Here is a 24549-nt window from a genome sequence, read left to right as displayed (position 1 = left end):
TTCCAGGATGTCTTCTGTCCGCTTGCAGCTTCCAGGACACCGTTAAGACTTTCAGTTTGCCTCTCTATGTCCACCTGAAGGTTACAGAACGTCTCCTGTCCACTTGTGGCTTCCAGGACCCCATTAAGACTTTCACTTTGTCTCTACTTGTCTGCCTGCAGCTTCCAGGACATCTCCTGTCCGCTTGCGGCTTCCAGGACAACGTTAAGACTTTCAGTTTGCCTCTACGTGTCCGCCTGCAGTGTCCAGGATGTCTTCTGTCCGCTTGCGGCTTCCAGGACACCGTAAAGACTTTCAGTTTGCCTTTCCATGTCCACCTGAAGCTTACAGAACGTCTCCTGTCCACTTGTGGCTTCCAAGACCCCATTAAGAATTTCACTTTGTCTCTACATGTCTGCCTGCAGCTTCCAGGACATCTCCCGTCCGCTTGCGACTTCCAGGACCCCATTAAGACTTTCACTATGCCTCTGGATGTCCGCCTGCAGCTTCTTGTAACTCTTCTAGGTGTTTCCCGCGTGCTTCACTCGCATGCTGCCTAATACCCATGGCCTGTGTGCTTACCTGGACCCTGGGCTTAGAGGATCCACATTACCTAGTATGGCCGCTTTGTGTAAGAACTTCATAAGATCCATCGTTAAGTAGATTATGGTCACAACCAAAAGATTTCCCAATAATGCACTGAAATACCAACCAGCTCTTCCAGTCATTTACCAATAGGGACATTTCTACTAGGATGCAAAAAAATAATAGGAAAAGTTATTTTAATCATAGGAGAATAATACTTAGTTTATAGGAGTGTTCTCAGAACTAGAACTTATTACCTATTCACGGTTGGTTACTTGGGGTCCCTCTACTGGGACGCCTTCTTTTTATTACAATAAGGTTGGTATGTCACCCATTAAACTAAAGAAACTGGTCAGATGCGTGTGCTCACACTCCATTCAAAGTCTATGGTACTGGTGGAGATGCATCAGCAGTGAATTGAATATCAGATGGGTGCACCACCACCGAGGCCGAAGGAAGAAGCACATTGTAAGTGTGTACTGACCATTCCCAGATATCACAGCTCAGGCGCTATCACGGGTACTGGGCTGGGGGACAGGGAAACAAGTATACCCTGGGCCGACCAGTGCCCGTTTAGATATTTAGGGTCAGAATGGCTGAATATAATTAACTCGTCAATTAAAGGTGGCAAGAAGCTACCAGAGCCACAGCCCCAAACTCATTATTCTCTGGGGATGATGGGGTCCATGATGGGTCCCCTGGCCGGCCCCCATAAAATCCGGCTATACTATGTGTGACAGATTCTACAGATAAGTCATCAATATCTCAGTCCTATATAATCTCTTTAATAGAGTATTTTACCATGGCATTTCTATAACCTCTGGAACTTCAGATAATATTTAGAACCTAATGAAGCCCGCAGGGAACATGGGAAATTACGGGGAGGGCACGACCTAAATAAAATTATGAAATTAACTGTAAATGAGAATAGAAATGCAATAATCCCAACCACATAAGGGTATATGAAAGAGCAAAAATGTACACTTCACAAAGCGTTACAGAAGAAGTGGCCGTAAAATGGGGAACGAGGATAGGAAGTGGGCTAGGTGGGCGTAAGAGGGAAATGGTTCACAATTTCAAGGAAAGAGATGGACGGCCCAGATGTGATATATATCCATTCTCTGCCTTACATAATCATTGAAGATTAATGTTACTTATCGGAAGTTGAAGAGGGAATTCCTTAACCACAACGGAAGGATATGTACTGACGTAGAAGTAACAAGCGTTCTCCCTAGACTTGTATAAAGTGGGATTTAAAGGGTCTCCTATGTGCCACCACTACCCGATCCTTTAAGTTGTCTTCACATTCACTAGCAGAAGTGATTTAAAAAAAGTATTTTATGTTTCATATGTAAATTAGCTTTCTGGCTTCAAGGAGGTGGAGCCATTTCGTAGAAGAGTCAAGGATGGCAGTATCCAAAACCTGCCCAGTCTTCTAGTTCTGGAACGTCTACATTGTGGTGAGGAAACCAGGACAAGTAACATGCAGCTTCACTGCTCATGTGCCGGACCATGATGACAAAGGCACATTGGAATCAAGGCAGACTTGGTATGAAAATCCTTGATTCTTCTCAGAGGCTCCACCATCTCATTCCTACTACTAAATATGCAGACAGCTTTAGAAAGCCAAAGAAATAATACATAAATCTGAATAATTCGCACATATAAAGTTAACCCCTTAACGATATTCACTGCACTCACAGCTGAGCATGGTCAATACAGTATTGGTGCAGTGGTGCTATACAGCTGGCACCTGCCTGTAACTGTTGCAGCGACAGTAGCTCTGATTGATTGCAGCAGATAAACCCCTTAGATGCCACGATCAATAACAACCAGGACGCTTAAGTGGTTAGACAGTGGGTAAGAGGCTCCTCTGTCATCCAGACGCCCAACGCAATTTATGGGTACAGATGGGTTACCAAGTTACTACTCCTATGAAGAAGTATATACTTCTATGTAGATAATATTGCAGTATATTATACATGTGGTTGTAGATTCCCGCTAAAAAAGACTAATAATAATAATGTTCAAATATTTAACCCCTTAAGGGTGGTTTGCACGTTAATGACCGAGCCAATTTTTACAATTCTGACCACTGTCCCTTTATGAGGTTATAACGCTGGAACACTTCAACGGATCTTGGCGATTCTGACATTGTTTTCTCGTGACATATTGTACTTCATGATAGTGGTAAAATTTCTTCGATATAACTTGTGTTTATTTGTGGAAAAAACGGAAATTTGGCGAAAATTTCGCAATTTTCCAACTTTGAATTTTTATGCCCTTAAATCACAGAGACACATGTCACACAAAATACTTAATAAGTAACATTTCCCACATGTCTACTTTACATCAGCACAATTTTGGAACCAACATTTTTTTTTGTTAGGGAGTTATAAGGGTTAAAAATTGACCAGCAATTTCTCATTTTTACAACCCCATTTTTTTTTAGGGACCACATCTCATTTGAAGTCATTTTGAGGGGTCTATATGATAGAAAATACCCAAGTGTGACACCATTGTGAATACTGCACCCCTCAAGGTACTCAAAACCACATTCAAGAAGTTTATTAACCCTTCAGGTGTTTCACAGGAATTTTTGGAATGTTTAAATAAAAATGAACATTTAACTTTTTTCACACAAAATTTATTTCAGCTCCAATTTGTTTTATTTTACCAAGGGTAACAGGAGAAAATGGACCCCAAAAGTTGTACAATTTGTCCTGAGTACGCTGATACCCCATATGTGGGGGTAAACCACTATTTGGGCGCATGGCAGAGCTCGGAAGGGAAGGAGTGCCGTTTGACTTTTCAATGCAAAATTGACGGAATTGAGATGGGACGCCATGTTCCGTTTGGAGAGCCCCTGATGTGCCTAAACATTGAAACTCCCAACAAGTGACACCATTTTGGAAAGTAGACCCCCTAAGGAACTTATCTAGATGTGTAGATGAGCTTTGAACCCCCAAGTGTTTCACTACAGTTTATAACGCAGAGCCGTGAAAATAAAAATTCTTTTTTTTTCACAAAAATGATTTTTTAGCCCCCAGTTTTGTATTTTCACAAGGGTAACAGGATAAATTGGACCCCAAAAGTTGTTGTCCAATTTGTCTTGAGTACACTGATACCCCATATGTGGGGGTAAACCACTGTTTGGGCGCATGGCAGAGCTCGGAAGGGAAGGAGTGCCGTTTGACTTTTCAATGCAAAATTGACTGGAATTGAGATGGGACGTCATGTTGTGTTTGGAAAGCCCCTGATTTGCCTAAACATTGAAACCCCCAACAAGTGACACCATTTTGGAAAGTAGACCCCTTAAGGAACTTATCTAGATGTGTGGTGAGCACTTTGACCCAATAAGTGCTTCACAGAAGTTTATAATGCAGAGCCGTAAAAATAAAAAATCAAATTTTTTTCACAAAAATGATTTTTCGCCCCCAATTTTTTATTTTCCCAAGGGTAAGAGAAGAAATTGAACCCCAAAAGTTGTTGTGCAATTTGTCCTGAATACGCTGATACCCGATATGTGGGGGTAAACGACTGTTTGGGTGCATGGCAGAGCTCGAAAAGGAAGGAGCGCCGTTTGACTTTTCAATGCAAAATTGACTGGAATTGAGATGGGACACCATGTCGCGTTTGGAGAGCCCCTGATGTGCCTAAACATTAAAACCCCCCACAAGTGACACCATTTTGGAAAGTAGACCCCCTAAGGAACTTATCTAGATGTGTTTTGAGAGCTTTGAACCCCCAAGTGTTTCACTACAGTTTATAACGCAGAGCCGTGAAAATAAAAATTCATTTTTTTTCACAAAAATTATTTTTTAGCCCCCAGTTTTGTATTTTCACAAGGGTAAGAGGATAAATTGGACCCCAAAAGTTGTTGTCCAATTTGTCCTGAGTACGCTGATACCCGATATGTGGGGGTAAACCACTGTTTGGGCGCATGGCAGAGCTCGGAAGGGAAGGAGTGCCGTTTGACTTTTCAATGCAAAATTGACTGGAATTGAGATGGGACACCATGTCATGTTTGGAGAGCCCCTGATGTGCCTAAACATTAAAAACCCCCACAAGTGACACCATTTTGGAAAGTAGACCCCCCAAGGAACTTATCTAGATGTGTAGATGAGCTTTGAACCCCCAAGTGTTTCACTACAGTTTATAACGCAGAGCCGTGAAAATAAAAATTCTTTTTTTTTCCACAAAAATTCTTTTTTAGCCCCCAGTTTTGTATTTTTCCAAGGGTAACAGTAGAAATTGGACCCCAAAAGTTGTTGTCCAATTTGTCCTGAGTACGCTGATACCCCGTATGTGGGGGGGAACCACTGTTTGGGCGCATGGCAGAGCTCGGAAGGGAAGGAGCGCTATTTGGAATGCAGACTTAGATGGATTGGTCTGCAGGCGTCACGTTGCATTTGCAGAGCCCCTGATGTACCGAAACAGTAGAAACCCCCATAAGTGACCCCATATTGGAAACTAGACCTCCCAAGGAACTTATCTAGATGTGTTGTGAGAACTTTAAACCCCCAAGTGTTTCACTACAGTTTACAACGCAGAGCCGTGAAAATAAAAAATCCTTTTTTTCACACAAAAATGATTTTTAGCCCGCAAATTTTTATTTTCCCAAGGGTAACAAGAGAACTTGGACCCCAAAAGTTGTTGTCCAATGTGTCCCGAGTACGCTGATACGCCATATGTTGGGGTAAACCCCTGTTTGGGTGCACGTGAGAGCTCGGAAGGGAAGGAGCACTGTTTTACTTTTTCAGCGCAGAATTGGCTGGAATTGAGATCGGACGTCATGTCGAGTTTGGAGAGCCCCTGATGTGCCTAAACAGTGGAAACTCCCCAATTCTAACTGAAACCCTAATCAAAACATGCTCCTAACCCTAATCCCAACGGTAACCTTAACCACACCCCTAACCCTGACACACCCCTAACTCTAATCCCAACCCTAATCCCAACCGTAAATGTAATCCAAACCCTAACCCTATCTTTAGCCCCAACCCTAACCCTATCTTTAGCCCCAACCCTAACCCTAACTTTAGCCCCAACCCTAACCCTAACTTTACCCTCAACCCTAACCCTAACTTTAGCCCCAACCCTAAGCCCAACCCTAATCCTAACCCTAGCCCTAACCCTAGCCCTAACCCTAGCTCTAACCCTAACCCTAGCCCTAGCCCTAATGGGAAAATGGAAATAAATACATTTTTTTAATTTTATTATTTTTCCCTAACTAAGGGGGTGATGAAGGGGGGTTTTATTTACTTTTATAGCATTTTTTATAGCGGATATTTATGGTTGGCAGCTGTCACACACTAAAAGACGCTTTTTATAGCAAAAAAGGTTTTGCGTCTCCACATTTTGAGACCTATAATTTTTCCATATTTTGGTCCACAGAGTCATGTGAGGTCTTGTTTTTTGCGGGACGAGTTGACGTTTTTATTGGTAACATTTTCGGGCACGTGACATTTTTTGATCGCTTTTTATTCCGATTTTTGTGAGGCAGAATGACCAAAATCCCGCTATTCATGAATTTCTTTTGAGGGGACGTTTATACCGTTCCACGTTTGGTAAAATTGATAAAGCTGTTTTATTCTTTGGGTCAGTACGATTACAGCGATATCTCATTTATATCATCTTTTTATGTTTTGGCGCTTTTATACGATAAAAACTATTTTATAGAAAAAATAATTATTTTGGCATCGCTTTATTCTGAGGACTATAACTTTTTTATTTTTTCGCTGATGATGATGTTTGGTGGCTCGTTTTTTTGCGGGACAAGACAACATTTTCAGCGGTACCATGGTTATTTATATCCGTCTTTTTGATCGCGTGTTATTCCACTTTTTGTTCGGCAGTATGATAATAAAGCGTTGTTTTTTGCCTCGGTTTTTTTTTTTTTTTTTTTTTACGGTGTTCACTGAAGGGGTTAACTAATGCAACAGTTTTATAGGTCAGGTCATTACGGACGCGGCGATACTAAATATGTGTACTTTTATTGTTTGTTTTTTTATTTAGATAAAGAAATGTATTTATGGGAATAATATTTTTTTTTTTCCTTTATTTAGGATTTTTTTTTTTTTTTACACATGTGGAATTTTTTTTTTTTTTTTTTTTTTACTTTTTTACTTTGTCCCAGGGGGGACATCACAGATCGCTGATCTGACAGTTTGCACAGCACTCTGTCAGATCAGCGATCTGACTTACAGCGCTGCAGGCTTACCAACGCCTGCTCTGAGCAGGCGCTTGGTTAGCCACCTCCCTGCAGGACCCAGATGCAGCCCCGCGGCCATTTTGGATCCGGGGCCTGCACGGAGAGGAGGTAAGAGGAGGTAAGAGACGCTCGGAGCAATGTGATCACATCGCGTTGCTCCAAGGGTCTCAGCGAAGCCCGCAGGGAGCCTGCTCCCTGCGCGATGCTTCCCTATACCGCCGGAACACTGCGATCATGTTTGATCGCAGTGTTCCGGGGGTTAATTTGCCGTGGGCGGTCCGTGACCACTCCTCGCACATAGTGCCAAATGTCAGCTGCGATAGTCAGCTGACACCCGGCCGCGATCGGCCGCACTCCCCCCGTGAGCGCGGCCGATCGCTTATGACGTACTATCCCGTCACTGGGAATTAAGTCCCAGGTCACCTTGACGGGATAGTACGTCATATGGGATTAAGGGGTTAAAAAAGACCCCATAAAATTCTAATCACCCTCCTTTTCCCTTTATATAACTGTTTTTGTAAAAAATATATATATATATATATAAATATTGTCACGCTCACGCCCTGACTGGTGGGTGTGAGCTGGGGGGGTTTGTGGCCCCACTGTGCCACAAACCAGACTACCCTGCAAGGGGCGTGACTATGGCAGCTGCCTGAGTTTTCACTGGAGCCGCTGATGGTGAGTTCAGGCTTGTGCAGCAGGCAGCTGCCAGGTGCTACTCCAGGGTGGTGTCTGGCTGTGGCTGCTGATCCCACTTGGAGAACAGGAACACTAGGACAGGTGCGGGCATCAGGCAGGACTGGCAGAAGATCACGGCTGAAACTCAGACGAGTTGGCTGGCACGGCTGAGACACAGGGCTGGCAGAGACACGGCAGAAAACACAGGGCTGGCAGGCATGGCAGAGAACACAGGGCTGGTTGGTGTGGTGTATGAGGGAACAGGTAGGGACCTGTTCACACAGGATGTGCAGGTAAGAAAACAAGCAGGAAGGAATGAAGTATGAAGGAACAGGTTGGGACCTGTTCACACAGGAGATGCAGGTACGGAAACAAGCCAGAAGGAAAGGAGAATGAAGGAACAGGTTGGGACCTGTTCGCACAGGAAGAGAAGAGCAAGGCTGCTGATAGGAGCGGAAGAGCAGCAAGAGATAGCGTAGCAACAAAAGCTAAACAGAGCAGAACCGCAAGGAATGCGGAGAGGAGCTGCAGTAAGAGATTACTGCAGCAACTGAAGATAAGCAGGTTAGAAAGGAGCAGAACCGCAGGAGTGCGGAGCAGAGGTAAAGCCACAAAGGTACAGAGCAGGCAGAGCCGCAAGAGTGTGGAGTGAAAGCAGACTGAGAATACAAAGAAAGACACAACAGGGAAGGAAGCCACAGACAAGGAGACCGAGATAAGACTAAGTTCAGACAAGGTAATGGAACAAGACTGTAATAATTATAGGGATAACTCAGGAGACTCTTTGCGTGGAACAAGACAACTACAGGACACAGTTCTATAAGTGGTAAAGTCTATATTATCACATGGTGATTCAAGCAGGCGCAGAGAGAAACTCAAGTCCACAACACTTGGTGCAAATATCAAATGCAGCTCAGCAGTCTATAGGAAACTTCAGAGGAAAATGCAATCACGCAGAAAGTCTATGAAGCACAGTTATTCTTGAGGATACTTGACCACGAATAAATCCTTGTCTTAGTCCAAACACAGATAGATGAGCTTATAAGGCAGTTCAAATAATATCTTAGCTCAACCAGGGAGCCCTGGTTAATAGTCTCAGGTTTTTGCAGAGCAGCAAACACTTACATGACCAGCAAATGCAGATGGAATTAAATACGAGCAGCAGATGAAGGAGGATTACTGGAATTGATGTATGCAGCAGGAACTCAGAGCAGAGTAGCAGGATCACCACACAGGTTCACAGGAGCAGGTATATAGCCAGGGAGTAATCAGAGGTCAGGAGCTGGATGCAAGGCAGAATACTCTAGCACAGACTGAAGGCTGGGGTGGAGTTTTATAGCTGGAAGACACAGTGCACATGAGACCAAAGACGCCATCTTGGAAAAGGGCAGTAATGCACAAAAGGTAAAAAATGTTCAGAGTCCTGACATTACTCCCTCCTTAGAAGCGGCCTCAGGACAATCCTGGACCTGGTTTCTCAGGGAATCTCTGATGAAAACGAGAAATGTTCAGAGTCCTGACAAAGACAAGGAACAAGAACAAAGACACAGGGTCCAGGATATTCTGCCTCCTGGAGGGAAGACAACAAGATCAAGACAAGAACACTGAGAAAAGCCTCCAGAGAGGGAGTAACGCAGAGCAAGGCCTGGCAAACTCAGAGGCTAAACACAAACTGAGCTAACACATTGCACAGGCCCAGTCCACTGGGTGGAGCTGCACTAAATACTGGAGGTCTCTTGGTAATTGGTCAGGAACAGATTAGACAGGTGCACCTGATTCCTATAAGAAACAGAGAGTTAAGGCGCCACCTCCCTATGCACACAGCTAGGAAGCATGCAGAGAGCAGAGGAACAGAATATGGAGCTGGCAAGAAACAGAAACCACATCATGGCCTGGAGCAGTGGGTAAGATAGTGTGAGAGATGAGAGGCCATGCCGTGATGCCAGCAGAGTTGTTACAAATAACATATTTGGTATTTAACACATACAAACTAATAAAGTGCATATATTATCATATATTTATCTCGGCATAAAAATAATAATAAAAGAATGCTGGAACCACTGTAAGGTTCTTTTATTTTTTTAATGGCATTGAAACATAAAAAAGCTACATTTTTTCAACGCCACAAATTTTTTTCTGCTTTCCAATGCATCATTCAGTAAATAAATTGGCACTACTAAAAAATACAATGTGTCCCATAAAACACCAAGCCTTTATGTTACGTTCCCACATTGCAAAAAAATGCAGTGGATTATTTTTTTGGTGTATGAGAATTCCAGAAATTCCAAGCACAATCTGCAAAAAATACCAATACAGTGTCAGTTTTTGCTGCGGATGTAGGTGTGTATATGTGTCGCTTTTTTCTTCATCTGGCGCAGTGTAGAAGTTAGGTAAGTAGTGGAGAATGTGCTCCGGAAGTGGTGCTCTAGATAACTGTGTGTTATTTTTTGTAGAGACGAGACCTGGCTGCAATAAGTGATAGTGGTCTGTGCAGGAAGAAGAAGAAAAGCGAAGATGAGGAACTTCAACAAGAGACGACACTAGTGAGTCAGTGTATTACCTGTACACTGACACTATACACTATATACTGTGTACAGAGCTCCTGTGTATAATGCCACTGGTAATCACTGTATTTCCTGTACATTGACACTATCTGCAGAACTCCTGTGTGTAATGTCACTGGTGATCAATTTATTACCTGTACACTGACACTATATACAGAGCTCCTGTGTGTAATATCACTGGTGATCACTGTATTATCTGTGCACTGACACTATACACAGAGCTCCTGTGTATAATGTCACTGGTGGTCACTGTATTACCTGTACACTGACACTATATACATAACTCCTGTGCATAATGTCACTGGTGATCACTGTATTACCTGTACACTATATACTATATACAGAGCTCCTGTGTATAATGTCACTGGTGATCACTGTATTACCTGTACACTGACACTATATACAGAGTTCCTGTATATAATGTCACTGGTGATCACTGTATTACCTGTACACTGACTATATACAGAGCTCCTGTGTATAATGTCACTGTGATCACTGTATTACCTGTACACTGACACTATATACAGGGCTCCTGTATATAATGTCACCGGTGATCCCTGTATTACCTGTACACTGACACTGTACACTGTATACTATATACAGAGCTCCTGTGTATAATGCCACTGGTAATCACTGTATTTCCTGTACATTGACACTATCTGCAGAACTCCTGTGTGTAATGTCACTGGTGATCAATTTATTACCTGTACACTGACACTATATACAGAGCTCCTGTGTGTAATATCACTGGTGATCACTGTATTATTTGTGCACTGACACTATACACAGAGCTCCTGTGTATAATGTCACTGGTGGTCACTGTATTACCTGTACACTGACACTATATACATAACTCCTGTGCATAATGTCACTGGTGATCACTGTATTACCTATACACTATATACTATATACAGAGCTCCTGTGTATAATGTCACTGGTGATCACTGTATTACCTGTACACTGACACTATATACAGAGTTCCTGTATATAATGTCACTGGTGATCACTGTATTACCTGTACACTGACTATATACAGAGCTCCTGTGTATAATGTCACTGTGATCACTGTATTACCTGTACACTGACACTATATACAGGGCTCCTGTATATAATGTCACCGGTGATCCCTGTATTACCTGTACACTGACACTGTACACTGTATACTATATACAGAGCTCCTGTGTATAATGTCACTGGTGATCACTGTATTACCTATACACTGACACTATATACAGAGCTCCTATGTATAAAGTCACTGGTGATCACTGTATTACCTGTACACTATATACTATATACAGAGCTCCTGTGTATAATGTCACTGATGATCACTGTATTACCTGTACAGTGACACTATATACAGAGCTCCTGTGTATGTTACTGGTGATCACTGTATTACCTGTACACTGACACTATATACAGAGCTCCTGTGTATAATGTCACTGTGATCACTGTATTACCTGTACACTATGCACTATATACAGAGCTCCTGTGTATAAAGTCACTGGTGATCACTGTATTACCTGTACAGTGACACTATATACAAAGCTCCTGTGTATAATGTCACTGGTGATCACTGTATTACCTGTACACTGACACTATATACAAAGCTCCTGTGTATAATGTCACTGGTGATCACTGTATTACCTGTACACTGACACTATATACAGAGCTCCTGTGTATAATGTCACTGGTGATCACTGTATTACCTGTACACTATGCACTATATACAGAGCTCCTGTATATAATGTCACCGATGATCCCTGTATTACCTGTACACTGACACTATACACTGTATACTATATATAGAGCTCCTGTGTATAATGGCACTTATGGTAATATTAGTATTTTAATTTTTTTTAATGATCAGTATTGTAGTATTCAGTCACTATGTGGTGGTAATATGTTGTCTGATCATGGTGTGGCGCTATTTCTTCCTTGTATGTGGTATTATTCGGTCACTATGCGATATTGGTCATTTTTAACCCCTTCATGACCTTGGGATTTTTCGTTTTTCCGTGTTCGTTTTTCACTCCCCTCCTTCCCAGAGCCATAACTTTTTTATTTTTCTGTCAATTTGGCCATGTGAGGGCTTATTTTTTGCGGGATGAGTTGTACTTTTGAACGACATCATTGGTTTTAGCATGTCGTGTACTAGAAAACGGGAAAAAAATTCCAAGTGCAGTGAAATTGCAAAAAAAAGTGCAGTCCCACACTTGTTGTTTGGTTGGCTTTTTTGCTAGGTTCACTAAATGCTAAAACTGTGAAGGAACAGATGATTGGCCTCGGGGAGACCAAAACATCCAACACCGCGGAGACACCATCACGTGTTTCTCAACGCAGTGATCCAGAACACTGCCCCCATCCCTTATGGGAAATATGCAAATGCATGTAGGATAGCTGCGGAGACACCATCACGTGTTTCTCAACGCAAGCAGTGAATAGCCAGACCTTTCCCCGGGAAGGAACAACCACGGGAAGGGCAGCATCCTATAAAGGAAAACATCCAATACAGGAAAACCACCTATGCCAAGCATGGTATCCATCCACAGACAGCTGTTTCGGGGTGTTTGCCCCTCATCAGTGTGGAGTAGGAATCTGGCTATTAGGAGCAGTGCCTAGTAAAAGGCTGTGAAGGAACAGATGATTGGCCTCGGGGAGACCAAAACATCCAACACCGCGGAGACACCATCACGTGTTTCTCAACGCAGTGATCCAGAACACTGCCCCCATCCCTTATGGGAAATATGCAAATGCATGTAGGATAGCTGCGGAGACACCATCACGTGTTTCTCAACGCAAGCAGTGAATAGCCAGACCTTTCCCCGGGAAGGAACAACCACGGGAAGGGCAGCATCCTATAAAGGAAAACATCCAATACAGGAAAACCACCTATGCCAAGCATGGTATCCATCCACAGACAGCTGTTTCGGGGTGTTTGCCCCTCATCAGTGTGGAGTAGGAATCTGGCTATTAGGAGCAGTGCCTAGTAAAAGGCTGTGAAGGAACAGATGATTGGCCTCGGGGAGACCAAAACATCCAACACCGCGGAGACACCATCACGTGTTTCTCAACGCAGTGATCCAGAACACTGCCCCCATCCCTTATGGGAAATATGCAAATGCATGTAGGATAGCTGCGGAGACACCATCACGTGTTTCTCAACGCAAGCAGTGAATAGCCAGACCTGCCATTATGATTCTCCAGGTCACTACGAGTTCATAGACACCTAACATGACTAGGTTATTTTTTACCTAAGTGGTGAAAAAAAATTCCAAACTTTGCTAAAAAAAAAAAAAAAATTTGCGCCATTTTCCGATACTCGTAGCGTCTCAGTTTTTCATGATCTGGGGTCGGTTGAGGGCTTATTTTTTGCGTGCCGAGCTGGGTTTTTAATGATAGCATTTTGGTGCAGATACGTTCTTTTGATCGCCCGTTATTGCATTTTAATGCAATGTCGCGGCGACCAAAATTTTTTTCTCGCTACCCTGTTTAGCGATCAGGTTAATGGTTTTTTTTATTGATAGATCCGGCGATTCTGAACGCGGCAATACCAAATATGTGTAGGTTTGATTTTTTTTTATATTGATTTATTTTGATTGGGGCGAAAGGGGGGTGATTTAAACTTTTATATTTTTTTTATTTTTTTCACATTTTTTTTAACTTTTTTTTTTTTACTTTTGCCATGCTTTAATAGCCTCCATGGGAGGCTAGAAGCAGGCACAGCACGATCGGATCTGCTATATAGCAGCGATCTGCTGTTCGCTGCTATGTAGCAGAAAAAAAGGTGTGCTGTGAGCGCCGACAACAGGGTGGCGCTCACAGCTGCCGGGGATCTGTAACCATAGAGGTCTCAAGGACCTCTATGGTTACAATACTGAAGCATCGCCGACCTCCGATCATGTGACGGGGGTCGGTGATGCCGTCATTTCCGGCCGCCCGGCCGGATGCGGTAGTTAAATGCCGCTGTGTCATGATCTCAATGGCAAGAGATCATAGCATCAGCATATATAGGAACTAGCTCTTGGAAGATGGAAACTGAGCTGACCATGAACTAAACCTAACGCACAACTAGCAGTGGCCGGGTAGCATGCCTACGTTGATTCTAGATGCCCAGCACCAGCCGGAGGACTAAATAAAACTAGCAGAGGAAAATATTAGTCCTAGCTCACCTCTAGAGAAATACCCCGAAAGGAGACAGAGGCCCCCCACATGTATTGGCGGTGAATCAAGATGAAATAACAAACGTAGTATGAAAATAGGTTTAGCAAATTTGAGGTCCACTTACTACATAGCAGAAGACAGGAAGGACACTTTCATGGTCAGCTAAAAACCCTATCAAAACACCATCCAGAAATTACTTTAAAACTCTGGCATTAACTCATAACACCAGAGTGGCAATTCCTGTTCACAAGAGCTTTCCAGACACAGTAACGAAACTACAGCTGTGAACTGGAACAAAAATGCAAAAACAAACATGGACAAGAGTCCAACTTATCTAGTAGTTGTCTAGGAGCAGGAACAAGCACAGAGAGGCTTCTGATAACATTGTTGACCGGCAAGCAACTAACAGAGCAGCAAGGTTATATAGCGACTCCCACATCTTGATGGGAACAGGTGAACAGAGAAGATGAAGACACCAGTTCAATTCCACCAGTAGCCACCGGGGGAGCCCAGAATCCAAATTCACAACAGTACCCCCCCCTCAAGGAGGGGGCACCGAACCCTCACCAGAACCACCAGGGCGATCAGGATGGGCCCTATGAAAGGCACGAACCAGATCAGAGGCATGAACATCAGATGCATTCACCCAAGAATTATCCTCCTGGCCGTATCCCTTCCACTTGACCAGATACTGGAGTCTCCGTCTGGAAACACGAGAGTCTAAGATTTTCTCCACAACGTACTCCAACTCACCCTCAACCAACACCGGAGCAGGAGGCTCAACGGAAGGCACAACCGGTACCTCATACCTGCGCAATAATGACCGATGAAAAACGTTATGAATAGAAAAGGATGCAGGGAGGTCCAAACGGAAGGAAACAGGATTAAGAATCTCCAATATCTTATATGGGCCGATGAACCGAGGCTTAAACTTAGGAGAAGAGACCCTCATAGGGACAAAACGAGAAGACAACCACACCAAGTCCCCAACACGAAGACGAGGACCAACACGACGACGGCGGTTAGCAAAAAGCTGAGTCTTCTCCTGGGACAACCTCAAATTGTCCACCACCTGCCCCCAGATCTGATGCAATCTCTCCACCACAGCATCCACTCCAGGACAATCCGAAGATTCCACCTGACCAGAGGAAAATCGAGGATGAAACCCCGAATTACAAAAAAACGGGGACACCAAAGTGGCAGAGCTGGCCCGATTATTGAGAGCGAACTCCGCCAATGGCAAAAAAGCAACCCAATCATCCTGGTCAGCAGACACAAAACACCTCAGATATGTCTCCAGGGTCTGATTAATCCGCTCAGTCTGGCCATTCGTCTGAGGATGGAAAGCGGACGAAAAAGATAAATCTATGCCCATCCTAGCACAGAATGCCCGCCAAAATCTAGACACGAATTGGGTCCCTCTGTCAGAAACGATATTCTCAGGAATACCATGCAAACGAACAACATTTTGAAAAAACAGAGGAACCAACTCGGAAGAAGAAGGCAACTTGGGCAGAGGAACCAAATGGACCATCTTAGAGAAACGGTCACACACCACCCAGATGACAGACATCTTCTGAGAAACAGGCAGATCTGAAATAAAATCCATCGAGATGTGCGTCCAAGGCCTCTTAGGAATAGGCAAGGGCAACAACAATCCACTAGCCCGAGAACAACAAGGCTTGGCCCGAGCACAAACGTCACAAGACTGCACAAAGCCTCGCACATCTCGTGACAGGGAAGGCCACCAGAAGGACCTTGCCACCAAATCCCTGGTACCAAAAATGCCAGGATGACCTGCCAACGCAGAAGAATGAACCTCAGAGATGACTCTACTGGTCCAATCATCAGGAACAAACAGTTTATCAGGTGGGCAACGATCAGGTCTATCCGCCTGAAACTCCTGCAAGGCCCGCCGCAGGTCTGGAGAAACGGCTGACAATACCACTCCATCCTTAAGGATACCTGTGGGCTCAGAGTTACCAGGCGAGTCAGGCTCAAAACTCCTAGAAAGGGCATCCGCCTTAACATTCTTAGAACCCGGTAGGTATGACACCACAAAATTAAACCGAGAGAAAAATAATGACCAGCGCGCCTGTCTAGGATTCAGGCGCCTGGCGGTCTCAAGATAAACCAAATTTTTGTGGTCAGTCAATACCACCACCTGATGTCTGGCCCCCTCAAGCCAATGGCGCCACTCCTCAAAAGCCCACTTCATGGCCAAAAGCTCCCGATTCCCAACATCATAATTCCGCTCAGCGGGCGAAAATTTACGGGAAAAGAAGGCACAAGGCCTCATCACGGAGCAGTCAGAACTTTTCTGCGACAACACTGCCCCAGCTCCGATCTCAGAAGCGTCGACCTCAACCTGAAAAGGTAGAGCAACATCAGGCTGACGCAACACAGGGGCAGAGGAAAAACGGCGCTTAAGCTCCCGAAAGGCCTCCACAGCATCAGGGGACCAATCAGCAACATCAGCACCCTTCTTAGTCAAATCGGTCAATGGCTTAGCAATATCCGAAAAACCAGCAATAAATCGACGATAAAAGTTAGCAAAGCCCAAAAATTTCTGAAGACTCTTAAGAGAAGAGGGCTGCGTCCAATCACAAATAGCTTGAACCTTGACAGGATCCATTTCAATGGAAGAGGGGGAAAAAATATATCCCAAAAAGGAAATCCTCTGTACCCCAAAAACACACTTAGAACCCTTCACACACAAAGAATTAGACCGCAAAACCTGAAAAACCCTCCTGACTTGCTGGACATGAGAGTCCCAGTCATCCGAAAAAATCAGAATATCATCCAGATACACAATCATAAATTTATCCAAATAATCGCGAAAAATATCATGCATAAAGGACTGGAAAACTGACGGAGCATTTGAAAGACCAAAAGGCATCACTAAATACTCAAAGTGGCCCTCGGGCGTATTAAATGCGGTTTTCCACTCATCCCCCTGCCTGATTCGCACCAAATTATACGCCCCACGAAGGTCAATCTTAGAGAACCACTTGGCCCCCTTTATGCGAGCAAACAAATCAGTCAGCAACGGCAATGGGTATTGATATTTAACAGTGATTTTATTCAAAAGCCGATAATCAATACATGGTCTCAAAGAGCCGTCTTTTTTTGACACAAAGAAAAAACCGGCTCCTAAGGGAGATGACGATGGACGAATATGTCCCTTTTCCAAGGACTCCTTTATATATTCACGCATAGCAGCATGTTCAGGCACAGACAGATTAAATAAACGACCCTTTGGGTATTTACTACCCGGGATTAAATCTATGGCACAATCGCACTCTCGGTGCGGAGGTAACGAACCAAGCTTGGATTCTTCAAAGACGTCACGATAGTCAGACAGGAACTCAGGAATTTCAGAGGGAATAGATGATGAAATGGAAACCACAGGTACATCCCCATGAGCCCCCTTACATCCCCAGCTCAACACAGACATAGCTCTCCAGTCGAGGACTGGGTTGTGAGATTGCAGCCAAGGCAATCCTAGCACCAAATCATCATGTAGATTATACAGCACCAGAAAGCGAATAATCTCCTGGTGATCCGGATTAATACGCATAGTTGCTTGTGTCCAGTATTGTGGTTTATTATTAGCCAATGGGGTGGAGTCAATCCCCTTCAGAGGAATAGGAGTCTCCAAAGGCTCTAAATCATACCCACAGCGTTTGGCAAAGGACCAATCCATAAGACTCAAAGCGGCGCCAGAGTCGACATAGGCGTCCGTGGTAATAGATGACAAAGAGCAAATCAGGGTCACAGATAGAATAAACTTAGACGGTAAGGTGCAAATGGAAACAGATTTACCAAGCTTTTTAGTGCGCTTAGAGCATGCTGATATAACATGAGTAGAATCACCACAATAGAAACACAACCCATTTTTCCGTCTAAAATTCTGCCGCTCGCTTCGGGACAGAATTCTATCACACTGCATACTCTCTGGCGATTTCTCAGTGGACACCGCCAGATGGTGCACTGGTTTGCGCTCCCGCAAACGCCTATCGATCTGAATAGCCATTGTCATGGACTCATTCAGACCCGCAGGCACAGGGAACCCCACCATAACATCCTTAATGGCATCAGAGAGACCCTCTCTGAAAGTCGCCGCCAGGGCGCACTCATTCCACTGAGTAAGCACAGACCATTTACGGAATCTTTGGCAGTAAATTTCCGCTTCATCTTGCCCCTGAGATAGGGACATCAAAGTTTTTTCTGCCTGAAGCTCCAAATGAGGTTCGTCATAAAGCAACCCCAAGGCCAGAAAAAACGCATCCACATTGAGCAACGCAGGATCCCCTGGTGTCAATGAAAAAGCCCAGTCTTGAGGGTCGCCCCGGAGCAAGGAAATCACAATCCTGACCTGCTGTGCAGGATCTCCGGCAGAGCGAGATTTCAGGGACAAAAATAATTTGCAATTATTTCGAAAATTCTGAAACCCAGATCTATTCCCCGAGAAAAATTCCGGCAAAGGAATTCTCGGCTCAGATACAGGTGCATGACAAACAAAATCTTGCAAATTTTGTACCTTCGTGGCGAGATTATTCAAACCTGCAGTTACACTCTGAAGATCCATTGCAAACAGGTGAACACAGAGCCATTCAAAGGAGAGGAAAAAAAAAAAAATTTCAGCAGACTACTTATTTCTCTCCTTTCTCAGCCAAGGATTTTAACCCTTTAGTGGGCCGGTCAAACTGTCATGATCTCAATGGCAAGAGATCATAGCATCAGCATATATAGGAACTAGCTCTTGGAAGATGGAAACTGAGCTGACCATGAACTAAACCTAACGCACAACTAGCAGTGGCCGGGTAGCATGCCTACGTTGATTCTAGATGCCCAGCACCAGCCGGAGGACTAAATAAAACTAGCAGAGGAAAATATTAGTCCTAGCTCACCTCTAGAGAAATACCCCGAAAGGAGACAGAGGCCCCCCACATGTATTGGCGGTGAATCAAGATGAAATAACAAACGTAGTATGAAAATAGGTTTAGCAAATTTGAGGTCCACTTACTACATAGCAGAAGACAGGAAGGACACTTTCATGGTCAGCTAAAAACCCTATCAAAACACCATCCAGAAATTACTTTAAAACTCTGGCATTAACTCATAACACCAGAGTGGCAATTCCTGTTCACAAGAGCTTTCCAGACACAGTAACGAAACTACAGCTGTGAACTGGAACAAAAATGCAAAAACAAACATGGACAAGAGTCCAACTTATCTAGTAGTTGTCTAGGAGCAGGAACAAGCACAGAGAGGCTTCTGATAACATTGTTGACCGGCAAGCAACTAACAGAGCAGCAAGGTTATATAGCGACTCCCACATCTTGATGGGAACAGGTGAACAGAGAAGATGAAGACACCAGTTCAATTCCACCAGTAGCCACCGGGGGAGCCCAGAATCCAAATTCACAACACGCTGTCTGCGTTTGACAGCGGCATTTAACTAGTTAATAGGCACGGGCAGATCGCGATTCTGCCCGCGCCTATTGCGGGCACATGTCAGCTGTTCAAAACAGCTGACATGTCCCGGCTTTGATGCGGGCTCACCGCCGGAGCCCGCATCAAAGAGGGGCTTCTTACCTCGGACGTACTATCCCGTCCGAGGTCAGAAAGGGGTTAAAAATTTATGTCATACATTCCCTTAAAGAAATATTTACCTAAAAAGAGTATTGGATATTTTAAGAAACGTTTAATAGGATAGAGTAGGGTAGGGCCCAGCAAACAGAATTTACCTTGTTGTGGTGGTGGCTTAAAAAATGTTTTGACCAGAATAAACGCTGCTGGCTATGTATGTGATCTGGTGATGGGAACTGTTAATGTGTGATTGGCAGGGGCTGACTGGCCCAGGTGGCAAAGAGGCAAATGCCCCCCGGGCCGCTCCCCCAGCAGCTGTTCAGGGCCGGCTGCCTGGTGGTGGCTACAGCCACACAGCAAATTGTGCGCAGCTATGTCTGCTGTACTGTGACGTGGCTGGCAGCAGACACAGCTGCATCACAGTTAGCGCACACGTCTGCGCCCGGGGAAGGATGCTTGGCTGTCACCTTAACGGCTGCGCAGCTACTGCTCCCTTCATGTTCTCTATACTTCCAGGTTAGGTGTTGGGCATGCGCGATGGCGTCCTCACGCACACGCCGACATGACCCGGATGCTAGAAGCAGAGAGGCACTGCAGGGGAGCGACTGGTGAGGTAAGTATGAAGAACTTTTTTTTCTTTATAAAATAAATTTAATGGTGGGTAACTGCAAGTTATGAAGTGGAGGGTGTAAGGAGGCTGCACATGATGGAATTTGGGGGTTAAAGGAGACTGCACATGATGGAGTGAGGGGGTAAGTGGGGCTGCACATGATGAAGGTTGATTGGGGCTGCACATGATAAAGGGGGAGTGGGGCTGCACATGATAGTTTAGTGGATAAATGAGACTGCACATGATGAAGTGGGGAGAGTGGGGCTGTACATGATGGAATGGGGCAGCACATGATGATGTGGGGGTAAGGGGGATTGCGCATGATGAAGGGGGAGTGGGGCTGCACATGAAGTGGGGGGTAAGGGGGACTGCACATGATGAAGTGGGGGGTAAGGGGGACTGCACATGATGAATTGGGGGTTAAAGGGGATTGCACATGATGAAGTGGGGGTAAGGTGATCTGCACATGAAGGGGGGGGGGGGGTAATGGGGACTGCACATGATAAAGTGGAGTGTAAGATGGACTGCACATGAAGTGGGGGGTAAGGGTGACTGCACATGATGAAGTGGGGGGTAAGGGGACTGCACATGATGAAGTGGGGGGTAAGGGTGACTGCACATGATGAAGTGGGGGGTAAGGGGGACTGCACATGATGAAGTGGGGGGTAAGGGGGACTGCACATGATGAATTGGGGGTTAAAGGGGATTGCACATGATGAAGTGGGGGGTAAGGTGATCTGCACATGAAGTGGGGGGTAATGGGGACTGCACATGATAAAGTGGAGTGTAAGATGGACTGCACATGAAGTGGGGGGTAAGGGTGACTGCACATGATGAAGTGGGGGGTAAGGGGACTGCACATGATGAAGTGGGGGGGTAAGGGTGACTGCACATGATGAAGTGGGGGGTAAGGGGGACTGCACATGATGAAGTGGGGGTAAGGGGGACTGCACATGATGAATTGGGGGTTAAAGGGGATTGCACATGATGAAGTGGGGGGTAAGGTGATCTGCACATGAAGTGGGGGGTAATGGGGACTGCACATGATAAAGTGGAGTGTAAGATGGACTGCACATGAAGTGGGGGGTAAGGGTGACTGCACATGATGAAGTGGGAGAAGGGGACTGCAGGACTGCCCATGATGAAGTGTGTCTGATGTGGGACTGCTCATGATGAAATGGAAGGGGGATAGGGGGCTGCAAATGATGAAGGGGCACTGCAGATGAAGTGAGGGGGTGATAGGGGACTGCAATTAATGAAGTAAGGGGACTTCAAATTAAAGTGGGGGGACTGTAAAATGATAAATTCAGTGTGAGGGACAGGGGGACAGCAATTTAATTGAAGGTGGGGGTGGGGAGAGCAAATGATCAATTGAAGAGGGGGTGGGGAGAGCAAATGATGATCTAGGGGAAGAACAAATAATGAATTTTAAGGGTGGGGGAGTAAATGATGTATTGAATGTAGGGTAGAGCAGTTGATAATGAATAGAGAGTGAGAGAGAAAGACATGACAATGAATTGGGGTGGGAGGGGCATGTAACTATAATGAATCGGGGTTAAGGTTAGAGTGGTAGGTACATAGTGGGGGCGTTGAGGATGAAGTGACTGGTAATGAATTGGGGGAAAGAGTACAGGTGCTAAATAATTTATATATTAAATGGGGAAAGTGGCTATTTATAGTTAGTGGGTGCACAGTGGTGGATTATAATTTATATTTGGAATGGTTAATAATAATAATTATGATAATTTTATTTCTATAGTGCCAACACTTTACATTTTAGAGGGGACTTGTACAGACAATGGACATCAAGCATAGCAATAAGCACATAGATCAACAGATACCAAAAGGAATGAGGGCCCTGCTCGCAAGCTTACAATCTATGAGGTTGCATAATAACCAATTATATATTGTTTGTGGGTGCACCTCTGTATTCAGATGTCTAGTGTACACCATGTTCCAAATTATTATGCAAATTGGATTTAAGTGTCATAAAGATTTAATTGTTTTGTTTTTCAAATAAACTCGTGGATGGTATTGAGTCTCAGGGCTCAATGGATCACTGAAATCAATCTTAAACACATGTGATCATTAGTTTTCCAAGTGATTCTAATTAAAGAAAAACTACTTAAAAATGATATTCCACATTATAAAGCAGACCACAGGGTTCAAGCAAAATGGGAAATAAAAAGGATCTCTCTGCTGCTGAAAAGCATTAAATAGTGCAATGCCTTTGTCAAAGTATGAAAACATTAGATATTTCACGAAAACTTAAGAGTGATCGTCATACTGTGAAGAGATTTGTGACTGAAACAGAGCACAGACAGAGTTCATGCAGATAAAGGCATAATGAGGAAGGTTTTCTGCCAGACAAATTCATTGGATAAAGAGAGCAGCTGCCAAAATACCATTACAAAGCAGCAAACAGTTATTTGTAGCTGCTGGTGCCTCTGGAGTCCCTCGAACCTCAAGGTGTAGGATCCTTCAAAGGCTTGCTGTGGTGCATAAACCTACTATTCAGCCACCCCTAAACAGTGTTCACAAGCAGAAACGGTTGCAGTGGGCCCAGACACACATGAAGACTGATTTCCAAACAGTCTTGTTTACTGATGAGTGTCGAGCAACCCTGGGTGGTCCAGATGGATGGAGTAGTGGATGGTTGGTGGATGGCCACCATGTCCCAACAAGGCTGCAACGTCAGCAAGGAGATGGAGGAGTAATGTTTTGGGCTGGAATCATGGGGAAACAGCTGGAAGGGCCCTTTAAGGTACCTGAAGTTGTGAAAATGACCTCTGCAAAGTATATGGAATTTCTGACTGACAACTTTCTTCCATAGTATAAAAAGCAGAAACGTGCCTTCAGGAGCAAAATCATCTTCATGCATGACAATGCACCATTTTGTGCTGCAAAGAATACCTCTGAGTCATTGGCTGCTATGGGCATGAAAGGAGATAAACTCATGGTGTGGCTACCATCTTCCCCTGACCTCAACCCTATAGAGAACCTTTGGAGTATCATCAAGCAAAAGATCTATGAGGGTGGGAGGCAGTTCACATCAAAATAGCAGCTCTGGGAGGCGATTCTGACTTCATGCAAAGAAATACAAGCAGAAACTCTCCAAATACTCACAAGTTCAATGGATGCAAGAATGGTGATAAAGAAGGGTTCCTATGGCAACATGTAACTTGGCCTGTTAGGATGTTTTGGAGTTAAATATCTTTTTTGTTCAGTGAATGTGACCTCCTAATGCTGCAAATTCCACAAATGAGCATTTTCAGTTCTTTAAAACAGATCAAATGTTTAGAAATTCTACTGTGCCTAATAATTTGGAACAGTGCATTTTGAGTTTTTATTCATTTTGGAGATTATACTGTTATCATTGGGAGGTTTCTCCAATAAAATTTGATGTATACTCTAACGGGTGATGACTTTTATTAGACTCACTGTCATTTGCACCGACCATTTAGGAAAATCCGAGAAAAATATAATTTGCATAATAATTTGGAACATGGTGTAGAAGAAAGGGAAAAAGTGGGGAATGTGGTCTGGAAGCCGTGCTCTAGGCAACTGTGTTATTTTATGCAGAGACGAGTCCTGGCTGGAAGAAGTGATGGCAGTCTGTGCTGGATGAAAATGAAAAGCAAAGATGAAGGACTTCAGCTAGAGACATCACTAGTGACTCAGTGTATTACCTGTATACTGACACTATACACTGTATACTATATACAAAGCTCCTGTGTATAATGTCACTGGCAGTGGTGATCACTGTATTACCTGTACACTGACACCTTATACAGATCTCCTGTGTATAATGTCACCAGTGATTACTGTAGTATCTTTACACTGACCGTAAATACAGAGTTCCTGTATACAATGGCACTTAGTGTTGTGCTTTTTTTTAAATTAATGATCAGTATTGTAGTATACTAGTAGTAAAAGTTGTACACTCCCTGACAGAAGTAATGTCGCTTATCCATGTTATGTAAATAAAAGCTTATAACCTGATGTTAAATTCATCCATTGGTTGTATAAATTATTCTTTTGAAAGCTGAAACCTTCCAAAATGTGGTTTAGGTTAAGAAAATAAATTGACATCAATGCAGAAATATTGATCAGTTAATGGACACAGAATGGTCAGATTTTAGCAAGACAAAAGTTTTGTCGCCTGG

At 44.1% G+C, this 24549-nt stretch overlaps 1 long non-coding RNA gene across 1 annotated transcript in view; it reads left to right on the top strand.

Annotated features, from left to right (window-relative positions):
- Positions 1 to 9822: 9822 nt before the first annotated feature.
- LOC143809059 (uncharacterized) overlaps positions 9823 to 24549 on the top strand; it is a 61870-nt gene continuing 47143 nt past the window's right edge. Inside the window, exon 1 of the long non-coding RNA XR_013222049.1 lies at positions 9823 to 9996. This is a non-coding gene — a long non-coding RNA (uncharacterized LOC143809059). The remainder of the gene's footprint in view (positions 9997 to 24549) is intronic.

Source organism: Ranitomeya variabilis, chromosome 2 (genome assembly GCF_051348905.1).
Source record: "Ranitomeya variabilis isolate aRanVar5 chromosome 2, aRanVar5.hap1, whole genome shotgun sequence".
Taxonomy (NCBI): Eukaryota; Metazoa; Chordata; class Amphibia; order Anura; family Dendrobatidae; genus Ranitomeya; species Ranitomeya variabilis.
This window is presented reverse-complemented; position numbering and strand designations above follow the sequence as displayed.